This window comes from Ascaphus truei, chromosome 7 (assembly GCF_040206685.1).
Source record: "Ascaphus truei isolate aAscTru1 chromosome 7, aAscTru1.hap1, whole genome shotgun sequence".
NCBI classification, from domain to species: Eukaryota; Metazoa; Chordata; class Amphibia; order Anura; family Ascaphidae; genus Ascaphus; species Ascaphus truei.
In genome coordinates, this window is record NC_134489.1 from 25,413,134 (window position 1) to 25,436,477 (window position 23,344).

Below are 23,344 nucleotides of genomic sequence, written 5' to 3' on the forward strand. Positions count from 1 at the left end.
TTTTCATATGAATCAAGAGATTGTGATTCCTTTTGTTCTGTCCAAAACCAAGCTACATCAATCAAGGAAGAGAGGTTACACAACCTGACGTAGGGAAATGTTTGAAGGTCTAATTGAAAGGATGCATGAATGAGAAAGTTAGACAGACTATCCATCAACCCAGTGGGTCCGACAGAGGAGAGGTCAAGGTAAAGTAGCATCCATCCAAGACGCCGATACCTAAATGGATAGCATTGTGTAATCGTGCATTAAAAGAGCATATGAAAGCAAAAGACAAAATACAGCTTTGAATTTGAAGCGCATTCTACAAGGCCCATGGCTACGTCATGGATGGGCATTCAAAGCGCAAGCAAGGTTCAGTTAATGGGACAAAAATGTAAGGCAGTTGTTTGGCCGACGTGCAACACATGTATCCAATACTACAGATTGGACACCCAAGCATCAGCTGATGGAAGCTTTGCTCAGAAAGACCTATAGTCTGTAGTAAAATAAAGTGTAAATTGTGATTAATAAGTTTGAATTTGATAGAGGCATTGACTTGTGGGTGGGTTTTATGTGTCCCTCCCTAAAGTTATGTTCCATGTAGTAGTGAAAGTTATCAGCTTGCGTTGTCACCCTGTTATGGTAGAGAATGTACTTTGGTGTGGAATCCTAAGGCTGTTATTGGGTGAGTAACCTCTGACTTGAAAGGAAATATTATACCCAAAGCATTTTTTATTTATCTCTACAACCAGCAATACGATCTTTTGTTTTGATTATTAACACATACTTTTTCTGTCATGTCTGGTTTTTGGGGACCAAAATGCATTTTTGGAAAACGCATGAATAGCACCTACAACAAGCGTTGTTCATGTATGTAAAATGATAAATTACAACAAATGATAATTTAAAAATGCAACCATTAAGAGTGCTCTACTGACTGAAATCTTATTAAAGTAACAGCAAGTCATGGTATATGGAATGTAAACCTAGATGTTTTATCTAATGTGTTTATTAGAGAAAGGGTTTAACGTTATAATCGTTATATCATGCGGTATATGATGAAAAGACAAATGTCATAAATTTAGAATGTTTTTTTTAATGTCGAAATGTAAATGTGACTGAAATTTAACTCAATGTGCATATAAAATATCATAAATAAAGGAATGAACAGTCGAATTTATTCAAATTGTAAAAATGTAAATGTGTTGATTATCATTGATTAAGAATTTTGGGGTTTTATTCTCCCTAAGAGAAAAGAGGAGATAAAAAGTACAGAATTTGGGTGCGGCTGCTTTTCTTTACTCCATAGAAAGTCTTTGGCTTTTGCATCCGTCGTCGTCGTCGCCGCCGCTGCTGCATAGACTCCCCGGGGCTGTGTCGGGAGGAGCGGAGGGACTGGAGGCAGGCCTGCTGGGGGAGGAGGCGAGCGGGCAGCCAGCGGCTCCCTCTGCCCTTCTCCCTAAAGCGTAGCGCCCCTGGCCGTCGGGCGGCGCTCAGGCGGGGGCCCATTTCTGGTTATCGCTTCTCGGCCTTTTGGCTAAGATCAAGTGTAGTATCTGTTCTTATCAGTTTAATATCTGATACGTCCCCTATCTGGGGACCATATATTAAATGGATTTTTAGAACAGGGAGATGGAAGAAGAGCTTGCTCTGTCCACTCCACGCATTGACCTGGTATTGCAGTACCTCCAGGACCGGTGCACTTCCCTTTGGGGATATTTGGCTTGTATCAAAAAATAGAAACAAATGACTGTCTGACAGAAAAAAAACAAACATGCATTTTTGGCTCTTTCTTTTGCAAAGAAAGAAGAAGATGAAATGACGACAAAATAAAGCCTCCTTCTTTTTGCTGTGTCTTGTTTGCTCTTTTGCGTGGCTTCTTACTTTCTTTTCTTTTCAGCTCCTCCTCGCATGGAGCAGGAGTGCCGCCTGCTGCCTAGCCTAATTCAGTCCGAACGAGCAGATGCCTAAGAAACTCCTGTTGAAGCTGTATCCAAATAGCCTGCATAGCAAACACTGCAGCAGCAAGCAGCAAGCAGCAAGCAGCAAATGCCTTGACTTGCTGGCTTCTTGTCACAATGGCTGGCTGGCTGAAATGACCTGAACTGAAAAGCCCAGCCACTGGCTGCTTGCATGCTTGCTGCCTGAGTTTCATGGCAGCCCGGACGAGTCGGCTAGCAGAGAAAAAGTGGGCGGTTCCTATGCAAATAAGCAGACGAAGCCTGGTGCCGGAAAAAGAACTGGAAGCATGTGCCTTTTTGGCTGTTTGCTGGCCATGCGGGCCCCCCAGCAGTGTGTGCGGCTGCTTTTCTTTACTCCATAGAAAGTCTTTGGCTTTTGCATCCGTCGTCGTCGTCGCCGCCGCTGCTGCATAGACTCCCCGGGGCTGTGTCGGGAGGAGCGGAGGGACTGGAGGCAGGCCTGCTGGGGGAGGAGGCGAGCGGGCAGCCAGCGGCTCCCTCTGCCCTTCTCCCTAAAGCGTAGCGCCCCTGGCCGTCGGGCGGCGCTCAGGCGGGGGCCCATTTCTGGTTATCGCTTCTCGGCCTTTTGGCTAAGATCAAGTGTAGTATCTGTTCTTATCAGTTTAATATCTGATACGTCCCCTATCTGGGGACCATATATTAAATGGATTTTTAGAACAGGGAGATGGAAGAAGAGCTTGCTCTGTCCACTCCACGCATTGACCTGGTATTGCAGTACCTCCAGGACCGGTGCACTTCCCTTTGGGGATATTTGGCTTGTATCAAAAAATAGAAACAAATGACTGTCTGACAGAAAAAAAACAAACATGCATTTTTGGCTCTTTCTTTTGCAAAGAAAGAAGAAGATGAAATGACGACAAAATAAAGCCTCCTTCTTTTTGCTGTGTCTTGTTTGCTCTTTTGCGTGGCTTCTTACTTTCTTTTCTTTTCAGCTCCTCCTCGCATGGAGCAGGAGTGCCGCCTGCTGCCTAGCCTAATTCAGTCCGAACGAGCAGATGCCTAAGAAACTCCTGTTGAAGCTGTATCCAAATAGCCTGCATAGCAAACACTGCAGCAGCAAGCAGCAAGCAGCAAGCAGCAAATGCCTTGACTTGCTGGCTTCTTGTCACAATGGCTGGCTGGCTGAAATGACCTGAACTGAAAAGCCCAGCCACTGGCTGCTTGCATGCTTGCTGCCTGAGTTTCATGGCAGCCCGGACGAGTCGGCTAGCAGAGAAAAAGTGGGCGGTTCCTATGCAAATAAGCAGACGAAGCCTGGTGCCGGAAAAAGAACTGGAAGCATGTGCCTTTTTGGCTGTTTGCTGGCCATGCGGGCCCCCCAGCAGTGTGTGCGGCTGCTTTTCTTTACTCCATAGAAAGTCTTTGGCTTTTGCATCCGTCGTCGTCGTCGCCGCCGCTGCTGCATAGACTCCCCGGGGCTGTGTCGGGAGGAGCGGAGGGACTGGAGGCAGGCCTGCTGGGGGAGGAGGCGAGCGGGCAGCCAGCGGCTCCCTCTGCCCTTCTCCCTAAAGCGTAGCGCCCCTGGCCGTCGGGCGGCGCTCAGGCGGGGGCCCATTTCTGGTTATCGCTTCTCGGCCTTTTGGCTAAGATCAAGTGTAGTATCTGTTCTTATCAGTTTAATATCTGATACGTCCCCTATCTGGGGACCATATATTAAATGGATTTTTAGAACAGGGAGATGGAAGAAGAGCTTGCTCTGTCCACTCCACGCATTGACCTGGTATTGCAGTACCTCCAGGACCGGTGCACTTCCCTTTGGGGATATTTGGCTTGTATCAAAAAATAGAAACAAATGACTGTCTGACAGAAAAAAAACAAACATGCATTTTTGGCTCTTTCTTTTGCAAAGAAAGAAGAAGATGAAATGACGACAAAATAAAGCCTCCTTCTTTTTGCTGTGTCTTGTTTGCTCTTTTGCGTGGCTTCTTACTTTCTTTTCTTTTCAGCTCCTCCTCGCATGGAGCAGGAGTGCCGCCTGCTGCCTAGCCTAATTCAGTCCGAACGAGCAGATGCCTAAGAAACTCCTGTTGAAGCTGTATCCAAATAGCCTGCATAGCAAACACTGCAGCAGCAAGCAGCAAGCAGCAAGCAGCAAATGCCTTGACTTGCTGGCTTCTTGTCACAATGGCTGGCTGGCTGAAATGACCTGAACTGAAAAGCCCAGCCACTGGCTGCTTGCATGCTTGCTGCCTGAGTTTCATGGCAGCCCGGACGAGTCGGCTAGCAGAGAAAAAGTGGGCGGTTCCTATGCAAATAAGCAGACGAAGCCTGGTGCCGGAAAAAGAACTGGAAGCATGTGCCTTTTTGGCTGTTTGCTGGCCATGCGGGCCCCCCAGCAGTGTGTGCGGCTGCTTTTCTTTACTCCATAGAAAGTCTTTGGCTTTTGCATCCGTCGTCGTCGTCGCCGCCGCTGCTGCATAGACTCCCCGGGGCTGTGTCGGGAGGAGCGGAGGGACTGGAGGCAGGCCTGCTGGGGGAGGAGGCGAGCGGGCAGCCAGCGGCTCCCTCTGCCCTTCTCCCTAAAGCGTAGCGCCCCTGGCCGTCGGGCGGCGCTCAGGCGGGGGCCCATTTCTGGTTATCGCTTCTCGGCCTTTTGGCTAAGATCAAGTGTAGTATCTGTTCTTATCAGTTTAATATCTGATACGTCCCCTATCTGGGGACCATATATTAAATGGATTTTTAGAACAGGGAGATGGAAGAAGAGCTTGCTCTGTCCACTCCACGCATTGACCTGGTATTGCAGTACCTCCAGGACCGGTGCACTTCCCTTTGGGGATATTTGGCTTGTATCAAAAAATAGAAACAAATGACTGTCTGACAGAAAAAAAACAAACATGCATTTTTGGCTCTTTCTTTTGCAAAGAAAGAAGAAGATGAAATGACGACAAAATAAAGCCTCCTTCTTTTTGCTGTGTCTTGTTTGCTCTTTTGCGTGGCTTCTTACTTTCTTTTCTTTTCAGCTCCTCCTCGCATGGAGCAGGAGTGCCGCCTGCTGCCTAGCCTAATTCAGTCCGAACGAGCAGATGCCTAAGAAACTCCTGTTGAAGCTGTATCCAAATAGCCTGCATAGCAAACACTGCAGCAGCAAGCAGCAAGCAGCAAGCAGCAAATGCCTTGACTTGCTGGCTTCTTGTCACAATGGCTGGCTGGCTGAAATGACCTGAACTGAAAAGCCCAGCCACTGGCTGCTTGCATGCTTGCTGCCTGAGTTTCATGGCAGCCCGGACGAGTCGGCTAGCAGAGAAAAAGTGGGCGGTTCCTATGCAAATAAGCAGACGAAGCCTGGTGCCGGAAAAAGAACTGGAAGCATGTGCCTTTTTGGCTGTTTGCTGGCCATGCGGGCCCCCCAGCAGTGTGTGCGGCTGCTTTTCTTTACTCCATAGAAAGTCTTTGGCTTTTGCATCCGTCGTCGTCGTCGCCGCCGCTGCTGCATAGACTCCCCGGGGCTGTGTCGGGAGGAGCGGAGGGACTGGAGGCAGGCCTGCTGGGGGAGGAGGCGAGCGGGCAGCCAGCGGCTCCCTCTGCCCTTCTCCCTAAAGCGTAGCGCCCCTGGCCGTCGGGCGGCGCTCAGGCGGGGGCCCATTTCTGGTTATCGCTTCTCGGCCTTTTGGCTAAGATCAAGTGTAGTATCTGTTCTTATCAGTTTAATATCTGATACGTCCCCTATCTGGGGACCATATATTAAATGGATTTTTAGAACAGGGAGATGGAAGAAGAGCTTGCTCTGTCCACTCCACGCATTGACCTGGTATTGCAGTACCTCCAGGACCGGTGCACTTCCCTTTGGGGATATTTGGCTTGTATCAAAAAATAGAAACAAATGACTGTCTGACAGAAAAAAAACAAACATGCATTTTTGGCTCTTTCTTTTGCAAAGAAAGAAGAAGATGAAATGACGACAAAATAAAGCCTCCTTCTTTTTGCTGTGTCTTGTTTGCTCTTTTGCGTGGCTTCTTACTTTCTTTTCTTTTCAGCTCCTCCTCGCATGGAGCAGGAGTGCCGCCTGCTGCCTAGCCTAATTCAGTCCGAACGAGCAGATGCCTAAGAAACTCCTGTTGAAGCTGTATCCAAATAGCCTGCATAGCAAACACTGCAGCAGCAAGCAGCAAGCAGCAAGCAGCAAATGCCTTGACTTGCTGGCTTCTTGTCACAATGGCTGGCTGGCTGAAATGACCTGAACTGAAAAGCCCAGCCACTGGCTGCTTGCATGCTTGCTGCCTGAGTTTCATGGCAGCCCGGACGAGTCGGCTAGCAGAGAAAAAGTGGGCGGTTCCTATGCAAATAAGCAGACGAAGCCTGGTGCCGGAAAAAGAACTGGAAGCATGTGCCTTTTTGGCTGTTTGCTGGCCATGCGGGCCCCCCAGCAGTGTGTGCGGCTGCTTTTCTTTACTCCATAGAAAGTCTTTGGCTTTTGCATCCGTCGTCGTCGTCGCCGCCGCTGCTGCATAGACTCCCCGGGGCTGTGTCGGGAGGAGCGGAGGGACTGGAGGCAGGCCTGCTGGGGGAGGAGGCGAGCGGGCAGCCAGCGGCTCCCTCTGCCCTTCTCCCTAAAGCGTAGCGCCCCTGGCCGTCGGGCGGCGCTCAGGCGGGGGCCCATTTCTGGTTATCGCTTCTCGGCCTTTTGGCTAAGATCAAGTGTAGTATCTGTTCTTATCAGTTTAATATCTGATACGTCCCCTATCTGGGGACCATATATTAAATGGATTTTTAGAACAGGGAGATGGAAGAAGAGCTTGCTCTGTCCACTCCACGCATTGACCTGGTATTGCAGTACCTCCAGGACCGGTGCACTTCCCTTTGGGGATATTTGGCTTGTATCAAAAAATAGAAACAAATGACTGTCTGACAGAAAAAAAACAAACATGCATTTTTGGCTCTTTCTTTTGCAAAGAAAGAAGAAGATGAAATGACGACAAAATAAAGCCTCCTTCTTTTTGCTGTGTCTTGTTTGCTCTTTTGCGTGGCTTCTTACTTTCTTTTCTTTTCAGCTCCTCCTCGCATGGAGCAGGAGTGCCGCCTGCTGCCTAGCCTAATTCAGTCCGAACGAGCAGATGCCTAAGAAACTCCTGTTGAAGCTGTATCCAAATAGCCTGCATAGCAAACACTGCAGCAGCAAGCAGCAAGCAGCAAGCAGCAAATGCCTTGACTTGCTGGCTTCTTGTCACAATGGCTGGCTGGCTGAAATGACCTGAACTGAAAAGCCCAGCCACTGGCTGCTTGCATGCTTGCTGCCTGAGTTTCATGGCAGCCCGGACGAGTCGGCTAGCAGAGAAAAAGTGGGCGGTTCCTATGCAAATAAGCAGACGAAGCCTGGTGCCGGAAAAAGAACTGGAAGCATGTGCCTTTTTGGCTGTTTGCTGGCCATGCGGGCCCCCCAGCAGTGTGTGCGGCTGCTTTTCTTTACTCCATAGAAAGTCTTTGGCTTTTGCATCCGTCGTCGTCGTCGCCGCCGCTGCTGCATAGACTCCCCGGGGCTGTGTCGGGAGGAGCGGAGGGACTGGAGGCAGGCCTGCTGGGGGAGGAGGCGAGCGGGCAGCCAGCGGCTCCCTCTGCCCTTCTCCCTAAAGCGTAGCGCCCCTGGCCGTCGGGCGGCGCTCAGGCGGGGGCCCATTTCTGGTTATCGCTTCTCGGCCTTTTGGCTAAGATCAAGTGTAGTATCTGTTCTTATCAGTTTAATATCTGATACGTCCCCTATCTGGGGACCATATATTAAATGGATTTTTAGAACAGGGAGATGGAAGAAGAGCTTGCTCTGTCCACTCCACGCATTGACCTGGTATTGCAGTACCTCCAGGACCGGTGCACTTCCCTTTGGGGATATTTGGCTTGTATCAAAAAATAGAAACAAATGACTGTCTGACAGAAAAAAAACAAACATGCATTTTTGGCTCTTTCTTTTGCAAAGAAAGAAGAAGATGAAATGACGACAAAATAAAGCCTCCTTCTTTTTGCTGTGTCTTGTTTGCTCTTTTGCGTGGCTTCTTACTTTCTTTTCTTTTCAGCTCCTCCTCGCATGGAGCAGGAGTGCCGCCTGCTGCCTAGCCTAATTCAGTCCGAACGAGCAGATGCCTAAGAAACTCCTGTTGAAGCTGTATCCAAATAGCCTGCATAGCAAACACTGCAGCAGCAAGCAGCAAGCAGCAAGCAGCAAATGCCTTGACTTGCTGGCTTCTTGTCACAATGGCTGGCTGGCTGAAATGACCTGAACTGAAAAGCCCAGCCACTGGCTGCTTGCATGCTTGCTGCCTGAGTTTCATGGCAGCCCGGACGAGTCGGCTAGCAGAGAAAAAGTGGGCGGTTCCTATGCAAATAAGCAGACGAAGCCTGGTGCCGGAAAAAGAACTGGAAGCATGTGCCTTTTTGGCTGTTTGCTGGCCATGCGGGCCCCCCAGCAGTGTGTGCGGCTGCTTTTCTTTACTCCATAGAAAGTCTTTGGCTTTTGCATCCGTCGTCGTCGTCGCCGCCGCTGCTGCATAGACTCCCCGGGGCTGTGTCGGGAGGAGCGGAGGGACTGGAGGCAGGCCTGCTGGGGGAGGAGGCGAGCGGGCAGCCAGCGGCTCCCTCTGCCCTTCTCCCTAAAGCGTAGCGCCCCTGGCCGTCGGGCGGCGCTCAGGCGGGGGCCCATTTCTGGTTATCGCTTCTCGGCCTTTTGGCTAAGATCAAGTGTAGTATCTGTTCTTATCAGTTTAATATCTGATACGTCCCCTATCTGGGGACCATATATTAAATGGATTTTTAGAACAGGGAGATGGAAGAAGAGCTTGCTCTGTCCACTCCACGCATTGACCTGGTATTGCAGTACCTCCAGGACCGGTGCACTTCCCTTTGGGGATATTTGGCTTGTATCAAAAAATAGAAACAAATGACTGTCTGACAGAAAAAAAACAAACATGCATTTTTGGCTCTTTCTTTTGCAAAGAAAGAAGAAGATGAAATGACGACAAAATAAAGCCTCCTTCTTTTTGCTGTGTCTTGTTTGCTCTTTTGCGTGGCTTCTTACTTTCTTTTCTTTTCAGCTCCTCCTCGCATGGAGCAGGAGTGCCGCCTGCTGCCTAGCCTAATTCAGTCCGAACGAGCAGATGCCTAAGAAACTCCTGTTGAAGCTGTATCCAAATAGCCTGCATAGCAAACACTGCAGCAGCAAGCAGCAAGCAGCAAGCAGCAAATGCCTTGACTTGCTGGCTTCTTGTCACAATGGCTGGCTGGCTGAAATGACCTGAACTGAAAAGCCCAGCCACTGGCTGCTTGCATGCTTGCTGCCTGAGTTTCATGGCAGCCCGGACGAGTCGGCTAGCAGAGAAAAAGTGGGCGGTTCCTATGCAAATAAGCAGACGAAGCCTGGTGCCGGAAAAAGAACTGGAAGCATGTGCCTTTTTGGCTGTTTGCTGGCCATGCGGGCCCCCCAGCAGTGTGTGCGGCTGCTTTTCTTTACTCCATAGAAAGTCTTTGGCTTTTGCATCCGTCGTCGTCGTCGCCGCCGCTGCTGCATAGACTCCCCGGGGCTGTGTCGGGAGGAGCGGAGGGACTGGAGGCAGGCCTGCTGGGGGAGGAGGCGAGCGGGCAGCCAGCGGCTCCCTCTGCCCTTCTCCCTAAAGCGTAGCGCCCCTGGCCGTCGGGCGGCGCTCAGGCGGGGGCCCATTTCTGGTTATCGCTTCTCGGCCTTTTGGCTAAGATCAAGTGTAGTATCTGTTCTTATCAGTTTAATATCTGATACGTCCCCTATCTGGGGACCATATATTAAATGGATTTTTAGAACAGGGAGATGGAAGAAGAGCTTGCTCTGTCCACTCCACGCATTGACCTGGTATTGCAGTACCTCCAGGACCGGTGCACTTCCCTTTGGGGATATTTGGCTTGTATCAAAAAATAGAAACAAATGACTGTCTGACAGAAAAAAAACAAACATGCATTTTTGGCTCTTTCTTTTGCAAAGAAAGAAGAAGATGAAATGACGACAAAATAAAGCCTCCTTCTTTTTGCTGTGTCTTGTTTGCTCTTTTGCGTGGCTTCTTACTTTCTTTTCTTTTCAGCTCCTCCTCGCATGGAGCAGGAGTGCCGCCTGCTGCCTAGCCTAATTCAGTCCGAACGAGCAGATGCCTAAGAAACTCCTGTTGAAGCTGTATCCAAATAGCCTGCATAGCAAACACTGCAGCAGCAAGCAGCAAGCAGCAAGCAGCAAATGCCTTGACTTGCTGGCTTCTTGTCACAATGGCTGGCTGGCTGAAATGACCTGAACTGAAAAGCCCAGCCACTGGCTGCTTGCATGCTTGCTGCCTGAGTTTCATGGCAGCCCGGACGAGTCGGCTAGCAGAGAAAAAGTGGGCGGTTCCTATGCAAATAAGCAGACGAAGCCTGGTGCCGGAAAAAGAACTGGAAGCATGTGCCTTTTTGGCTGTTTGCTGGCCATGCGGGCCCCCCAGCAGTGTGTGCGGCTGCTTTTCTTTACTCCATAGAAAGTCTTTGGCTTTTGCATCCGTCGTCGTCGTCGCCGCCGCTGCTGCATAGACTCCCCGGGGCTGTGTCGGGAGGAGCGGAGGGACTGGAGGCAGGCCTGCTGGGGGAGGAGGCGAGCGGGCAGCCAGCGGCTCCCTCTGCCCTTCTCCCTAAAGCGTAGCGCCCCTGGCCGTCGGGCGGCGCTCAGGCGGGGGCCCATTTCTGGTTATCGCTTCTCGGCCTTTTGGCTAAGATCAAGTGTAGTATCTGTTCTTATCAGTTTAATATCTGATACGTCCCCTATCTGGGGACCATATATTAAATGGATTTTTAGAACAGGGAGATGGAAGAAGAGCTTGCTCTGTCCACTCCACGCATTGACCTGGTATTGCAGTACCTCCAGGACCGGTGCACTTCCCTTTGGGGATATTTGGCTTGTATCAAAAAATAGAAACAAATGACTGTCTGACAGAAAAAAAACAAACATGCATTTTTGGCTCTTTCTTTTGCAAAGAAAGAAGAAGATGAAATGACGACAAAATAAAGCCTCCTTCTTTTTGCTGTGTCTTGTTTGCTCTTTTGCGTGGCTTCTTACTTTCTTTTCTTTTCAGCTCCTCCTCGCATGGAGCAGGAGTGCCGCCTGCTGCCTAGCCTAATTCAGTCCGAACGAGCAGATGCCTAAGAAACTCCTGTTGAAGCTGTATCCAAATAGCCTGCATAGCAAACACTGCAGCAGCAAGCAGCAAGCAGCAAGCAGCAAATGCCTTGACTTGCTGGCTTCTTGTCACAATGGCTGGCTGGCTGAAATGACCTGAACTGAAAAGCCCAGCCACTGGCTGCTTGCATGCTTGCTGCCTGAGTTTCATGGCAGCCCGGACGAGTCGGCTAGCAGAGAAAAAGTGGGCGGTTCCTATGCAAATAAGCAGACGAAGCCTGGTGCCGGAAAAAGAACTGGAAGCATGTGCCTTTTTGGCTGTTTGCTGGCCATGCGGGCCCCCCAGCAGTGTGTGCGGCTGCTTTTCTTTACTCCATAGAAAGTCTTTGGCTTTTGCATCCGTCGTCGTCGTCGCCGCCGCTGCTGCATAGACTCCCCGGGGCTGTGTCGGGAGGAGCGGAGGGACTGGAGGCAGGCCTGCTGGGGGAGGAGGCGAGCGGGCAGCCAGCGGCTCCCTCTGCCCTTCTCCCTAAAGCGTAGCGCCCCTGGCCGTCGGGCGGCGCTCAGGCGGGGGCCCATTTCTGGTTATCGCTTCTCGGCCTTTTGGCTAAGATCAAGTGTAGTATCTGTTCTTATCAGTTTAATATCTGATACGTCCCCTATCTGGGGACCATATATTAAATGGATTTTTAGAACAGGGAGATGGAAGAAGAGCTTGCTCTGTCCACTCCACGCATTGACCTGGTATTGCAGTACCTCCAGGACCGGTGCACTTCCCTTTGGGGATATTTGGCTTGTATCAAAAAATAGAAACAAATGACTGTCTGACAGAAAAAAAACAAACATGCATTTTTGGCTCTTTCTTTTGCAAAGAAAGAAGAAGATGAAATGACGACAAAATAAAGCCTCCTTCTTTTTGCTGTGTCTTGTTTGCTCTTTTGCGTGGCTTCTTACTTTCTTTTCTTTTCAGCTCCTCCTCGCATGGAGCAGGAGTGCCGCCTGCTGCCTAGCCTAATTCAGTCCGAACGAGCAGATGCCTAAGAAACTCCTGTTGAAGCTGTATCCAAATAGCCTGCATAGCAAACACTGCAGCAGCAAGCAGCAAGCAGCAAGCAGCAAATGCCTTGACTTGCTGGCTTCTTGTCACAATGGCTGGCTGGCTGAAATGACCTGAACTGAAAAGCCCAGCCACTGGCTGCTTGCATGCTTGCTGCCTGAGTTTCATGGCAGCCCGGACGAGTCGGCTAGCAGAGAAAAAGTGGGCGGTTCCTATGCAAATAAGCAGACGAAGCCTGGTGCCGGAAAAAGAACTGGAAGCATGTGCCTTTTTGGCTGTTTGCTGGCCATGCGGGCCCCCCAGCAGTGTGTGCGGCTGCTTTTCTTTACTCCATAGAAAGTCTTTGGCTTTTGCATCCGTCGTCGTCGTCGCCGCCGCTGCTGCATAGACTCCCCGGGGCTGTGTCGGGAGGAGCGGAGGGACTGGAGGCAGGCCTGCTGGGGGAGGAGGCGAGCGGGCAGCCAGCGGCTCCCTCTGCCCTTCTCCCTAAAGCGTAGCGCCCCTGGCCGTCGGGCGGCGCTCAGGCGGGGGCCCATTTCTGGTTATCGCTTCTCGGCCTTTTGGCTAAGATCAAGTGTAGTATCTGTTCTTATCAGTTTAATATCTGATACGTCCCCTATCTGGGGACCATATATTAAATGGATTTTTAGAACAGGGAGATGGAAGAAGAGCTTGCTCTGTCCACTCCACGCATTGACCTGGTATTGCAGTACCTCCAGGACCGGTGCACTTCCCTTTGGGGATATTTGGCTTGTATCAAAAAATAGAAACAAATGACTGTCTGACAGAAAAAAAACAAACATGCATTTTTGGCTCTTTCTTTTGCAAAGAAAGAAGAAGATGAAATGACGACAAAATAAAGCCTCCTTCTTTTTGCTGTGTCTTGTTTGCTCTTTTGCGTGGCTTCTTACTTTCTTTTCTTTTCAGCTCCTCCTCGCATGGAGCAGGAGTGCCGCCTGCTGCCTAGCCTAATTCAGTCCGAACGAGCAGATGCCTAAGAAACTCCTGTTGAAGCTGTATCCAAATAGCCTGCATAGCAAACACTGCAGCAGCAAGCAGCAAGCAGCAAGCAGCAAATGCCTTGACTTGCTGGCTTCTTGTCACAATGGCTGGCTGGCTGAAATGACCTGAACTGAAAAGCCCAGCCACTGGCTGCTTGCATGCTTGCTGCCTGAGTTTCATGGCAGCCCGGACGAGTCGGCTAGCAGAGAAAAAGTGGGCGGTTCCTATGCAAATAAGCAGACGAAGCCTGGTGCCGGAAAAAGAACTGGAAGCATGTGCCTTTTTGGCTGTTTGCTGGCCATGCGGGCCCCCCAGCAGTGTGTGCGGCTGCTTTTCTTTACTCCATAGAAAGTCTTTGGCTTTTGCATCCGTCGTCGTCGTCGCCGCCGCTGCTGCATAGACTCCCCGGGGCTGTGTCGGGAGGAGCGGAGGGACTGGAGGCAGGCCTGCTGGGGGAGGAGGCGAGCGGGCAGCCAGCGGCTCCCTCTGCCCTTCTCCCTAAAGCGTAGCGCCCCTGGCCGTCGGGCGGCGCTCAGGCGGGGGCCCATTTCTGGTTATCGCTTCTCGGCCTTTTGGCTAAGATCAAGTGTAGTATCTGTTCTTATCAGTTTAATATCTGATACGTCCCCTATCTGGGGACCATATATTAAATGGATTTTTAGAACAGGGAGATGGAAGAAGAGCTTGCTCTGTCCACTCCACGCATTGACCTGGTATTGCAGTACCTCCAGGACCGGTGCACTTCCCTTTGGGGATATTTGGCTTGTATCAAAAAATAGAAACAAATGACTGTCTGACAGAAAAAAAACAAACATGCATTTTTGGCTCTTTCTTTTGCAAAGAAAGAAGAAGATGAAATGACGACAAAATAAAGCCTCCTTCTTTTTGCTGTGTCTTGTTTGCTCTTTTGCGTGGCTTCTTACTTTCTTTTCTTTTCAGCTCCTCCTCGCATGGAGCAGGAGTGCCGCCTGCTGCCTAGCCTAATTCAGTCCGAACGAGCAGATGCCTAAGAAACTCCTGTTGAAGCTGTATCCAAATAGCCTGCATAGCAAACACTGCAGCAGCAAGCAGCAAGCAGCAAGCAGCAAATGCCTTGACTTGCTGGCTTCTTGTCACAATGGCTGGCTGGCTGAAATGACCTGAACTGAAAAGCCCAGCCACTGGCTGCTTGCATGCTTGCTGCCTGAGTTTCATGGCAGCCCGGACGAGTCGGCTAGCAGAGAAAAAGTGGGCGGTTCCTATGCAAATAAGCAGACGAAGCCTGGTGCCGGAAAAAGAACTGGAAGCATGTGCCTTTTTGGCTGTTTGCTGGCCATGCGGGCCCCCCAGCAGTGTGTGCGGCTGCTTTTCTTTACTCCATAGAAAGTCTTTGGCTTTTGCATCCGTCGTCGTCGTCGCCGCCGCTGCTGCATAGACTCCCCGGGGCTGTGTCGGGAGGAGCGGAGGGACTGGAGGCAGGCCTGCTGGGGGAGGAGGCGAGCGGGCAGCCAGCGGCTCCCTCTGCCCTTCTCCCTAAAGCGTAGCGCCCCTGGCCGTCGGGCGGCGCTCAGGCGGGGGCCCATTTCTGGTTATCGCTTCTCGGCCTTTTGGCTAAGATCAAGTGTAGTATCTGTTCTTATCAGTTTAATATCTGATACGTCCCCTATCTGGGGACCATATATTAAATGGATTTTTAGAACAGGGAGATGGAAGAAGAGCTTGCTCTGTCCACTCCACGCATTGACCTGGTATTGCAGTACCTCCAGGACCGGTGCACTTCCCTTTGGGGATATTTGGCTTGTATCAAAAAATAGAAACAAATGACTGTCTGACAGAAAAAAAACAAACATGCATTTTTGGCTCTTTCTTTTGCAAAGAAAGAAGAAGATGAAATGACGACAAAATAAAGCCTCCTTCTTTTTGCTGTGTCTTGTTTGCTCTTTTGCGTGGCTTCTTACTTTCTTTTCTTTTCAGCTCCTCCTCGCATGGAGCAGGAGTGCCGCCTGCTGCCTAGCCTAATTCAGTCCGAACGAGCAGATGCCTAAGAAACTCCTGTTGAAGCTGTATCCAAATAGCCTGCATAGCAAACACTGCAGCAGCAAGCAGCAAGCAGCAAGCAGCAAATGCCTTGACTTGCTGGCTTCTTGTCACAATGGCTGGCTGGCTGAAATGACCTGAACTGAAAAGCCCAGCCACTGGCTGCTTGCATGCTTGCTGCCTGAGTTTCATGGCAGCCCGGACGAGTCGGCTAGCAGAGAAAAAGTGGGCGGTTCCTATGCAAATAAGCAGACGAAGCCTGGTGCCGGAAAAAGAACTGGAAGCATGTGCCTTTTTGGCTGTTTGCTGGCCATGCGGGCCCCCCAGCAGTGTGTGCGGCTGCTTTTCTTTACTCCATAGAAAGTCTTTGGCTTTTGCATCCGTCGTCGTCGTCGCCGCCGCTGCTGCATAGACTCCCCGGGGCTGTGTCGGGAGGAGCGGAGGGACTGGAGGCAGGCCTGCTGGGGGAGGAGGCGAGCGGGCAGCCAGCGGCTCCCTCTGCCCTTCTCCCTAAAGCGTAGCGCCCCTGGCCGTCGGGCGGCGCTCAGGCGGGGGCCCATTTCTGGTTATCGCTTCTCGGCCTTTTGGCTAAGATCAAGTGTAGTATCTGTTCTTATCAGTTTAATATCTGATACGTCCCCTATCTGGGGACCATATATTAAATGGATTTTTAGAACAGGGAGATGGAAGAAGAGCTTGCTCTGTCCACTCCACGCATTGACCTGGTATTGCAGTACCTCCAGGACCGGTGCACTTCCCTTTGGGGATATTTGGCTTGTATCAAAAAATAGAAACAAATGACTGTCTGACAGAAAAAAAACAAACATGCATTTTTGGCTCTTTCTTTTGCAAAGAAAGAAGAAGATGAAATGACGACAAAATAAAGCCTCCTTCTTTTTGCTGTGTCTTGTTTGCTCTTTTGCGTGGCTTCTTACTTTCTTTTCTTTTCAGCTCCTCCTCGCATGGAGCAGGAGTGCCGCCTGCTGCCTAGCCTAATTCAGTCCGAACGAGCAGATGCCTAAGAAACTCCTGTTGAAGCTGTATCCAAATAGCCTGCATAGCAAACACTGCAGCAGCAAGCAGCAAGCAGCAAGCAGCAAATGCCTTGACTTGCTGGCTTCTTGTCACAATGGCTGGCTGGCTGAAATGACCTGAACTGAAAAGCCCAGCCACTGGCTGCTTGCATGCTTGCTGCCTGAGTTTCATGGCAGCCCGGACGAGTCGGCTAGCAGAGAAAAAGTGGGCGGTTCCTATGCAAATAAGCAGACGAAGCCTGGTGCCGGAAAAAGAACTGGAAGCATGTGCCTTTTTGGCTGTTTGCTGGCCATGCGGGCCCCCCAGCAGTGTGTGCGGCTGCTTTTCTTTACTCCATAGAAAGTCTTTGGCTTTTGCATCCGTCGTCGTCGTCGCCGCCGCTGCTGCATAGACTCCCCGGGGCTGTGTCGGGAGGAGCGGAGGGACTGGAGGCAGGCCTGCTGGGGGAGGAGGCGAGCGGGCAGCCAGCGGCTCCCTCTGCCCTTCTCCCTAAAGCGTAGCGCCCCTGGCCGTCGGGCGGCGCTCAGGCGGGGGCCCATTTCTGGTTATCGCTTCTCGGCCTTTTGGCTAAGATCAAGTGTAGTATCTGTTCTTATCAGTTTAATATCTGATACGTCCCCTATCTGGGGACCATATATTAAATGGATTTTTAGAACAGGGAGATGGAAGAAGAGCTTGCTCTGTCCACTCCACGCATTGACCTGGTATTGCAGTACCTCCAGGACCGGTGCACTTCCCTTTGGGGATATTTGGCTTGTATCAAAAAATAGAAACAAATGACTGTCTGACAGAAAAAAAACAAACATGCATTTTTGGCTCTTTCTTTTGCAAAGAAAGAAGAAGATGAAATGACGACAAAATAAAGCCTCCTTCTTTTTGCTGTGTCTTGTTTGCTCTTTTGCGTGGCTTCTTACTTTCTTTTCTTTTCAGCTCCTCCTCGCATGGAGCAGGAGTGCCGCCTGCTGCCTAGCCTAATTCAGTCCGAACGAGCAGATGCCTAAGAAACTCCTGTTGAAGCTGTATCCAAATAGCCTGCATAGCAAACACTGCAGCAGCAAGCAGCAAGCAGCAAGCAGCAAATGCCTTGACTTGCTGGCTTCTTGTCACAATGGCTGGCTGGCTGAAATGACCTGAACTGAAAAGCCCAGCCACTGGCTGCTTGCATGCTTGCTGCCTGAGTTTCATGGCAGCCCGGACGAGTCGGCTAGCAGAGAAAAAGTGGGCGGTTCCTATGCAAATAAGCAGACGAAGCCTGGTGCCGGAAAAAGAACTGGAAGCATGTGCCTTTTTGGCTGTTTGCTGGCCATGCGGGCCCCCCAGCAGTGTGTGCGGCTGCTTTTCTTTACTCCATAGAAAGTCTTTGGCTTTTGCATCCGTCGTCGTCGTCGCCGCCGCTGCTGCATAGACTCCCCGGGGCTGTGTCGGGAGGAGCGGAGGGACTGGAGGCAGGCCTGCTGGGGGAGGAGGCGAGCGGGCAGCCAGCGGCTCCCTCTGCCCTTCTCCCTAAAGCGTAGCGCCCCTGGCCGTCGGGCGGCGCTCAGGCGGGGGCCCATTTCTGGTTATCGCTTCTCGGCCTTTTGGCTAAGACCAAGTGTCGAAGTCAGAGGGCCAGCAGGGATAGTGCTTCCTCGGCCTTGCGGCATCGGCCCCTCTGGGGTCTTAAGCCGTATTGTAGCTATTGGGGAGGTACAACATCCTGTGCGATTCGGAGGGCGAGCACGAGACGGAGAGTAAGGGGCCGGCGCCTTGGCCTTGGGACATCGCCCGAAAGGGCTTAAGTCCCTTGCTGCTGTGGGGGCGCCGCACCCGAGCTTGAGAGCGGACAAGGAGAGCTGAGACAATGGCGTCTGGAGCTCATATGAGGAATACGCTTCGGTTCCTGGTAGCAGAGGCGGAGAGACAGCGAGTCAGCCTGACGTTTTTCGTGGAGACGATTCTGAATGGAGTGATCGGTTTGGCAGCAACAAAAGTGATGTGTCTGCAGGATTTCCAGAAACAAGGGATCTACGATCTGACCCTTTTTGAAGATGCGGATTGCCTGTGTGCCTACGAAAGGTGCAAAGAGATGGCTTTGGATGAGAACATGCGTGGAATCAGCTTGGGACCAAGTTTTATGCTGGAGATGAGACCAGTTGTGGTGCATATGTATAACCCCTATGCACGGAAAGAAGATATTTTTCTTTTTTTAAAGAGGTACTGCATGGAAGTGAGAGGGGGAGAAGAGTTGTATAACCCTTATAAAATGTACAATGGTAAGAGACGGTATTGGGTGCGGTTCAAAGCAGACTCGACGGGGGTGGGGGGAGTGATGCACCCTCCGGCCAGCTTTAGTATTGCCGGAAACAGGGGTTTTCTTTTCTACCCAGGACAACCTACTTATTGTAGGAAATGTTTTCGTTATGGACACACAAGAGAAAAGTGTGAAAAGACTGAGATGGTGTGTCGCAATTGCGGCGAGGAAGGCCATACGGCGGCCTATTGTAAGATCCCAAAGAAATGTGATGTGTGTGGGGTAAGAGGACATTTGGCACGACAGTGCAAGAAAAGGAGCTATGCTCAAGCTGCAGGAGGGGAGGACACGGATGTGGCAAGCCAAGAGGGAGAGGACCTGGAGAAAAAAGAGGAAGATTTTCTTTTGGACAATATTGCCCAAAGCTTTGTTGGGGGAAAGGGAGAGGGGGGTGAAGGTGGCCAGATCTTGATGGGGAATGGGGTGGCAGAGTCTCTGAGCATGTCTGAGCAAAATTGGGCAGATAGTATGGAGGTTCAAGACACACAGAGTGAGGGAAGGAATGTTGGGGTAGAACAGCAGGAGGAGGGGATGGAGATTACAATTGGGGGGAAAAAACCCCAAAAGCGTAAACAAGAAGTGGACAGTAGAGATGTGAAGGAAGGCCAAGGGGAGGAGGAGAGAGTGGGGCCTAGAGAAAAGGTAGAGAGGGTAGTGAAAAAATATGGAAAAGATCTAACAAAAAAAATGGAGGAATTTGATAAGGCAGTAGGGGAAGTAGAGTTTTGGGTTAAAATATTTAGGAAGCAACATAAAGGGAGTTCAGAGCAACAAATGATACAGAGTTTGGAAAAATTAATGAGTCAAAGGAAAAATATTACTAAAGAGAAATATGAGGAATTGAAAACAGAAGGTTTGCAGTGGGTGGAGGTAAAGGAGGGTAGAGCAGATTTTAAAGGAGAAGAGGAGGAATATATACTAGGAGAAACTGAGGAAATTAGTGAGGAGGAAGTACAAGATTTCGTGAAGCTTACAGAAGTGACAGTGGTGGAAGAGACCCTGGAAGACAGGCAGGAAGAAGGAACGTATAAAGTTCTAGAGAAAATACAAGAGGTGGTGGGGGACTTAGGGAAAGAACAGAAAGAAATAGAAGTAGCAAGTATGGAGGAAAAACCTTTAAACTCAGAAAATAAGGCAAGAGAAGGGAAAGAGGCAAAGGAAGAGGTTCTAGAAGAAGGAAAAGAGGAGAAAGTGGGCCCAAGGAGAGAGGGATGTGTAGTGAAAGCAGCCTCGGATGACTTGATAGGTTATCCTGCCATATTCAAAACGCAAAGTCAGGAAGTAATAGGAACAAGTACAAATGAGAAAGGGGGGGAGGTAAGTACCTCTTTTGAAAGTGTAAGCAGAGGAAAAGGGAAAAATAAAAAAATCGGAAGTGGTGTGAGTATAGAAGAAAGAGAAGAGCAGGGAAGACAAAGAGCGATAGGGAAAAAATGGACCTATGAGGATTGTGTTAAAAGATGGAAAGGAAAGTACAACAGGCACTTGGATAAATGGATAAAAGAGAAGAAAGAAATAGTAGGAAAGGATACTTCGGAGAAAAGCAGAGAAAAAGCAAAAGCTGCAGAGCATGCTATAAATAAGGAATTAGAAAACTGTGAAAGAATATTAGAGAAAGAAATGGAAGACATGGAAGAAAGTAGTGAAAATGATTCGGATAGTTGTAGTGAGGAAGAAGAGCAGATGGATCAAGGCAAAGAGGTGAAACTAAGGAAAGTTGGGGGGACAAGTAGGAGCGAAAGCGAGGAAGAAAGTTCTAGTAAGATGGAAGCTATGGAGACAGGGGGATCCTCAAAAGTTTTTTCAAAACAGGAGGTAGCAAGGAAAATGGAGGGGAAAATGATGGTAGAACAGAAGAAAATTGTAGAAATATGTAGTCAGATAGTTGGGGAAAAAGAGAAAGTGATGGTTAGTGGATTGAGTGGGGAAAAAGTGGAAGAGGTTTTCAAAACAAATTGGGAAATGGAAAAAAAACAGGAATTTTTAGAAAAAAAAAAAAAGGAGGTAGAGGAGAAAGTAGGAGAGGTAGAAGTATGGTATAAAATGATACAGGATACAAGCCCTTATGGGGGGATAGACCAAAGAGTAAGGGAGTTAGAGAGGTTATTAGACCTGAAGCAAAAAATGTCGCCAGAGGAGCTTGAGGCAGAAAAGAAGAATAGAAGGGAGTTTTTAGATAAAAGAAGAGCAAAGTAGTAGACAAAGGAGGTAAAGGGAAATTATGAAATGTGTGTTTAACAGTGGTGGAAATGTTTAAATTGGAAATTTGATTTTTATGTATGTACAAAATGTAATGGTCTTGTAAATGTGGAATGTATTATGTGGAAAAATTGCTATTTACTGTAAATAATGTGAAAGGTTTTTTTGAAAAGATTGTGTGGGGGAGGTTTACGATTGTAAATTCAGGCTGATGGAAAGGTATTTTATTTACTGATGGTAATGTTTTCGGAAATTAAGAAATAGGGATTTTCTGTTAGTTTTTAGAATGTTTGATTGTGTGAAGTAACAATGATTTATTTGTTGAAATGTTTTCTTATTTACTGTTTGTAAATATTTTGAAATGTGAATAAACATTTAAAAAAAAAAAAAAATCTGTTCTTATCAGTTTAATATCTGATACGTCCCCTATCTGGGGACCATATATTAAATGGATTTTTAGAACAGGGAGATGGAAGAAGAGCTTGCTCTGTCCACTCCACGCATTGACCTGGTATTGCAGTACCTCCAGGACCGGTGCACTTCCCTTTGGGGATATTTGGCTTGTATCAAAAAATAGAAACAAATGACTGTCTGACAGAAAAAAAACAAACATGCATTTTTGGCTCTTTCTTTTGCAAAGAAAGAAGAAGATGAAATGACGACAAAATAAAGCCTCCTTCTTTTTGCTGTGTCTTGTTTGCTCTTTTGCGTGGCTTCTTACTTTCTTTTCTTTTCAGCTCCTCCTCGCATGGAGCAGGAGTGCCGCCTGCTGCCTAGCCTAATTCAGTCCGAACGAGCAGATGCCTAAGAAACTCCTGTTGAAGCTGTATCCAAATAGCCTGCATAGCAAACACTGCAGCAGCAAGCAGCAAGCAGCAAGCAGCAAATGCCTTGACTTGCTGGCTTCTTGTCACAATGGCTGGCTGGCTGAAATGACCTGAACTGAAAAGCCCAGCCACTGGCTGCTTGCATGCTTGCTGCCTGAGTTTCATGGCAGCCCGGACGAGTCGGCTAGCAGAGAAAAAGTGGGCGGTTCCTATGCAAATAAGCAGACGAAGCCTGGTGCCGGAAAAAGAACTGGAAGCATGTGCCTTTTTGGCTGTTTGCTGGCCATGCGGGCCCCCCAGCAGTGTGTGCGGCTGCTTTTCTTTACTCCATAGAAAGTCTTTGGCTTTTGCATCCGTCGTCGTCGTCGCCGCCGCTGCTGCATAGACTCCCCGGGGCTGTGTCGGGAGGAGCGGAGGGACTGGAGGCAGGCCTGCTGGGGGAGGAGGCGAGCGGGCAGCCAGCGGCTCCCTCTGCCCTTCTCCCTAAAGCGTAGCGCCCCTGGCCGTCGGGCGGCGCTCAGGCGGGGGCCCATTTCTGGTTATCGCTTCTCGGCCTTTTGGCTAAGATCAAGTGTAGTATCTGTTCTTATCAGTTTAATATCTGATACGTCCCCTATCTGGGGACCATATATTAAATGGATTTTTAGAACAGGGAGATGGAAGAAGAGCTTGCTCTGTCCACTCCACGCATTGACCTGGTATTGCAGTACCTCCAGGACCGGTGCACTTCCCTTTGGGGATATTTGGCTTGTATCAAAAAATAGAAACAAATGACTGTCTGACAGAAAAAAAACAAACATGCATTTTTGGCTCTTTCTTTTGCAAAGAAAGAAGAAGATGAAATGACGACAAAATAAAGCCTCCTTCTTTTTGCTGTGTCTTGTTTGCTCTTTTGCGTGGCTTCTTACTTTCTTTTCTTTTCAGCTCCTCCTCGCATGGAGCAGGAGTGCCGCCTGCTGCCTAGCCTAATTCAGTCCGAACGAGCAGATGCCTAAGAAACTCCTGTTGAAGCTGTATCCAAATAGCCTGCATAGCAAACACTGCAGCAGCAAGCAGCAAGCAGCAAGCAGCAAATGCCTTGACTTGCTGGCTTCTTGTCACAATGGCTGGCTGGCTGAAATGACCTGAACTGAAAAGCCCAGCCACTGGCTGCTTGCATGCTTGCTGCCTGAGTTTCATGGCAGCCCGGACGAGTCGGCTAGCAGAGAAAAAGTGGGCGGTTCCTATGCAAATAAGCAGACGAAGCCTGGTGCCGGAAAAAGAACTGGAAGCATGTGCCTTTTTGGCTGTTTGCTGGCCATGCGGGCCCCCCAGCAGTGTGTGCGGCTGCTTTTCTTTACTCCATAGAAAGTCTTTGGCTTTTGCATCCGTCGTCGTCGTCGCCGCCGCTGCTGCATAGACTCCCCGGGGCTGTGTCGGGAGGAGCGGAGGGACTGGAGGCAGGCCTGCTGGGGGAGGAGGCGAGCGGGCAGCCAGCGGCTCCCTCTGCCCTTCTCCCTAAAGCGTAGCGCCCCTGGCCGTCGGGCGGCGCTCAGGCGGGGGCCCATTTCTGGTTATCGCTTCTCGGCCTTTTGGCTAAGATCAAGTGTAGTATCTGTTCTTATCAGTTTAATATCTGATACGTCCCCTATCTGGGGACCATATATTAAATGGATTTTTAGAACAGGGAGATGGAAGAAGAGCTTGCTCTGTCCACTCCACGCATTGACCTGGTATTGCAGTACCTCCAGGACCGGTGCACTTCCCTTTGGGGATATTTGGCTTGTATCAAAAAATAGAAACAAATGACTGTCTGACAGAAAAAAAACAAACATGCATTTTTGGCTCTTTCTTTTGCAAAGAAAGAAGAAGATGAAATGACGACAA

The 23,344-nt window shown here is 49.6% G+C and overlaps 19 non-coding genes across 19 annotated transcripts; all 19 read left to right on the forward strand.

Moving 5' to 3' along the window:
• The first annotated feature begins 1,499 nt into the window (after positions 1 to 1,499).
• Positions 1,500 to 1,690, forward strand: LOC142500224 (U2 spliceosomal RNA). The gene has a single exon (XR_012802857.1). It is a non-coding gene; the product is annotated as a U2 spliceosomal RNA (small nuclear RNA).
• Positions 1,691 to 2,513: 823 nt separating this feature from the next.
• Positions 2,514 to 2,704, forward strand: LOC142500235 (U2 spliceosomal RNA). The gene has a single exon (XR_012802866.1). It is a non-coding gene; the product is annotated as a U2 spliceosomal RNA (small nuclear RNA).
• An 823-nt stretch (positions 2,705 to 3,527) lies between these two features.
• LOC142500247 (U2 spliceosomal RNA) lies at positions 3,528 to 3,718 on the forward strand. Its single transcript, XR_012802873.1, has one exon. It is a non-coding gene; the product is annotated as a U2 spliceosomal RNA (small nuclear RNA).
• An 823-nt stretch (positions 3,719 to 4,541) lies between these two features.
• Positions 4,542 to 4,732, forward strand: LOC142500259 (U2 spliceosomal RNA). The gene has a single exon (XR_012802876.1). It is a non-coding gene; the product is annotated as a U2 spliceosomal RNA (small nuclear RNA).
• Positions 4,733 to 5,555: 823 nt separating this feature from the next.
• Positions 5,556 to 5,746, forward strand: LOC142500270 (U2 spliceosomal RNA). The gene has a single exon (XR_012802882.1). It is a non-coding gene; the product is annotated as a U2 spliceosomal RNA (small nuclear RNA).
• An 823-nt stretch (positions 5,747 to 6,569) lies between these two features.
• LOC142500281 (U2 spliceosomal RNA) lies at positions 6,570 to 6,760 on the forward strand. The gene has a single exon (XR_012802887.1). It is a non-coding gene; the product is annotated as a U2 spliceosomal RNA (small nuclear RNA).
• An 823-nt stretch (positions 6,761 to 7,583) lies between these two features.
• Positions 7,584 to 7,774, forward strand: LOC142500294 (U2 spliceosomal RNA). The gene has a single exon (XR_012802892.1). It is a non-coding gene; the product is annotated as a U2 spliceosomal RNA (small nuclear RNA).
• An 823-nt stretch (positions 7,775 to 8,597) lies between these two features.
• LOC142500305 (U2 spliceosomal RNA) lies at positions 8,598 to 8,788 on the forward strand. The gene has a single exon (XR_012802899.1). It is a non-coding gene; the product is annotated as a U2 spliceosomal RNA (small nuclear RNA).
• An 823-nt stretch (positions 8,789 to 9,611) lies between these two features.
• On the forward strand, positions 9,612 to 9,802 carry LOC142500318 (U2 spliceosomal RNA). Its single transcript, XR_012802902.1, has one exon. It is a non-coding gene; the product is annotated as a U2 spliceosomal RNA (small nuclear RNA).
• An 823-nt stretch (positions 9,803 to 10,625) lies between these two features.
• On the forward strand, positions 10,626 to 10,816 carry LOC142500329 (U2 spliceosomal RNA). Its single transcript, XR_012802906.1, has one exon. It is a non-coding gene; the product is annotated as a U2 spliceosomal RNA (small nuclear RNA).
• An 823-nt stretch (positions 10,817 to 11,639) lies between these two features.
• LOC142500340 (U2 spliceosomal RNA) lies at positions 11,640 to 11,830 on the forward strand. Its single transcript, XR_012802907.1, has one exon. It is a non-coding gene; the product is annotated as a U2 spliceosomal RNA (small nuclear RNA).
• Positions 11,831 to 12,653: 823 nt separating this feature from the next.
• LOC142500351 (U2 spliceosomal RNA) lies at positions 12,654 to 12,844 on the forward strand. The gene has a single exon (XR_012802910.1). It is a non-coding gene; the product is annotated as a U2 spliceosomal RNA (small nuclear RNA).
• An 823-nt stretch (positions 12,845 to 13,667) lies between these two features.
• Positions 13,668 to 13,858, forward strand: LOC142500360 (U2 spliceosomal RNA). The gene has a single exon (XR_012802919.1). It is a non-coding gene; the product is annotated as a U2 spliceosomal RNA (small nuclear RNA).
• Positions 13,859 to 14,681: 823 nt separating this feature from the next.
• LOC142500367 (U2 spliceosomal RNA) lies at positions 14,682 to 14,872 on the forward strand. Its single transcript, XR_012802926.1, has one exon. It is a non-coding gene; the product is annotated as a U2 spliceosomal RNA (small nuclear RNA).
• An 823-nt stretch (positions 14,873 to 15,695) lies between these two features.
• Positions 15,696 to 15,886, forward strand: LOC142500368 (U2 spliceosomal RNA). Its single transcript, XR_012802927.1, has one exon. It is a non-coding gene; the product is annotated as a U2 spliceosomal RNA (small nuclear RNA).
• Positions 15,887 to 16,709: 823 nt separating this feature from the next.
• LOC142500369 (U2 spliceosomal RNA) lies at positions 16,710 to 16,900 on the forward strand. Its single transcript, XR_012802928.1, has one exon. It is a non-coding gene; the product is annotated as a U2 spliceosomal RNA (small nuclear RNA).
• A 4,102-nt stretch (positions 16,901 to 21,002) lies between these two features.
• On the forward strand, positions 21,003 to 21,196 carry LOC142500108 (U2 spliceosomal RNA). The gene has a single exon (XR_012802809.1). It is a non-coding gene; the product is annotated as a U2 spliceosomal RNA (small nuclear RNA).
• An 823-nt stretch (positions 21,197 to 22,019) lies between these two features.
• Positions 22,020 to 22,210, forward strand: LOC142500370 (U2 spliceosomal RNA). Its single transcript, XR_012802929.1, has one exon. It is a non-coding gene; the product is annotated as a U2 spliceosomal RNA (small nuclear RNA).
• Positions 22,211 to 23,033: 823 nt separating this feature from the next.
• LOC142500371 (U2 spliceosomal RNA) lies at positions 23,034 to 23,224 on the forward strand. The gene has a single exon (XR_012802930.1). It is a non-coding gene; the product is annotated as a U2 spliceosomal RNA (small nuclear RNA).
• The last annotated feature ends 120 nt before the right edge of the window (positions 23,225 to 23,344 follow it).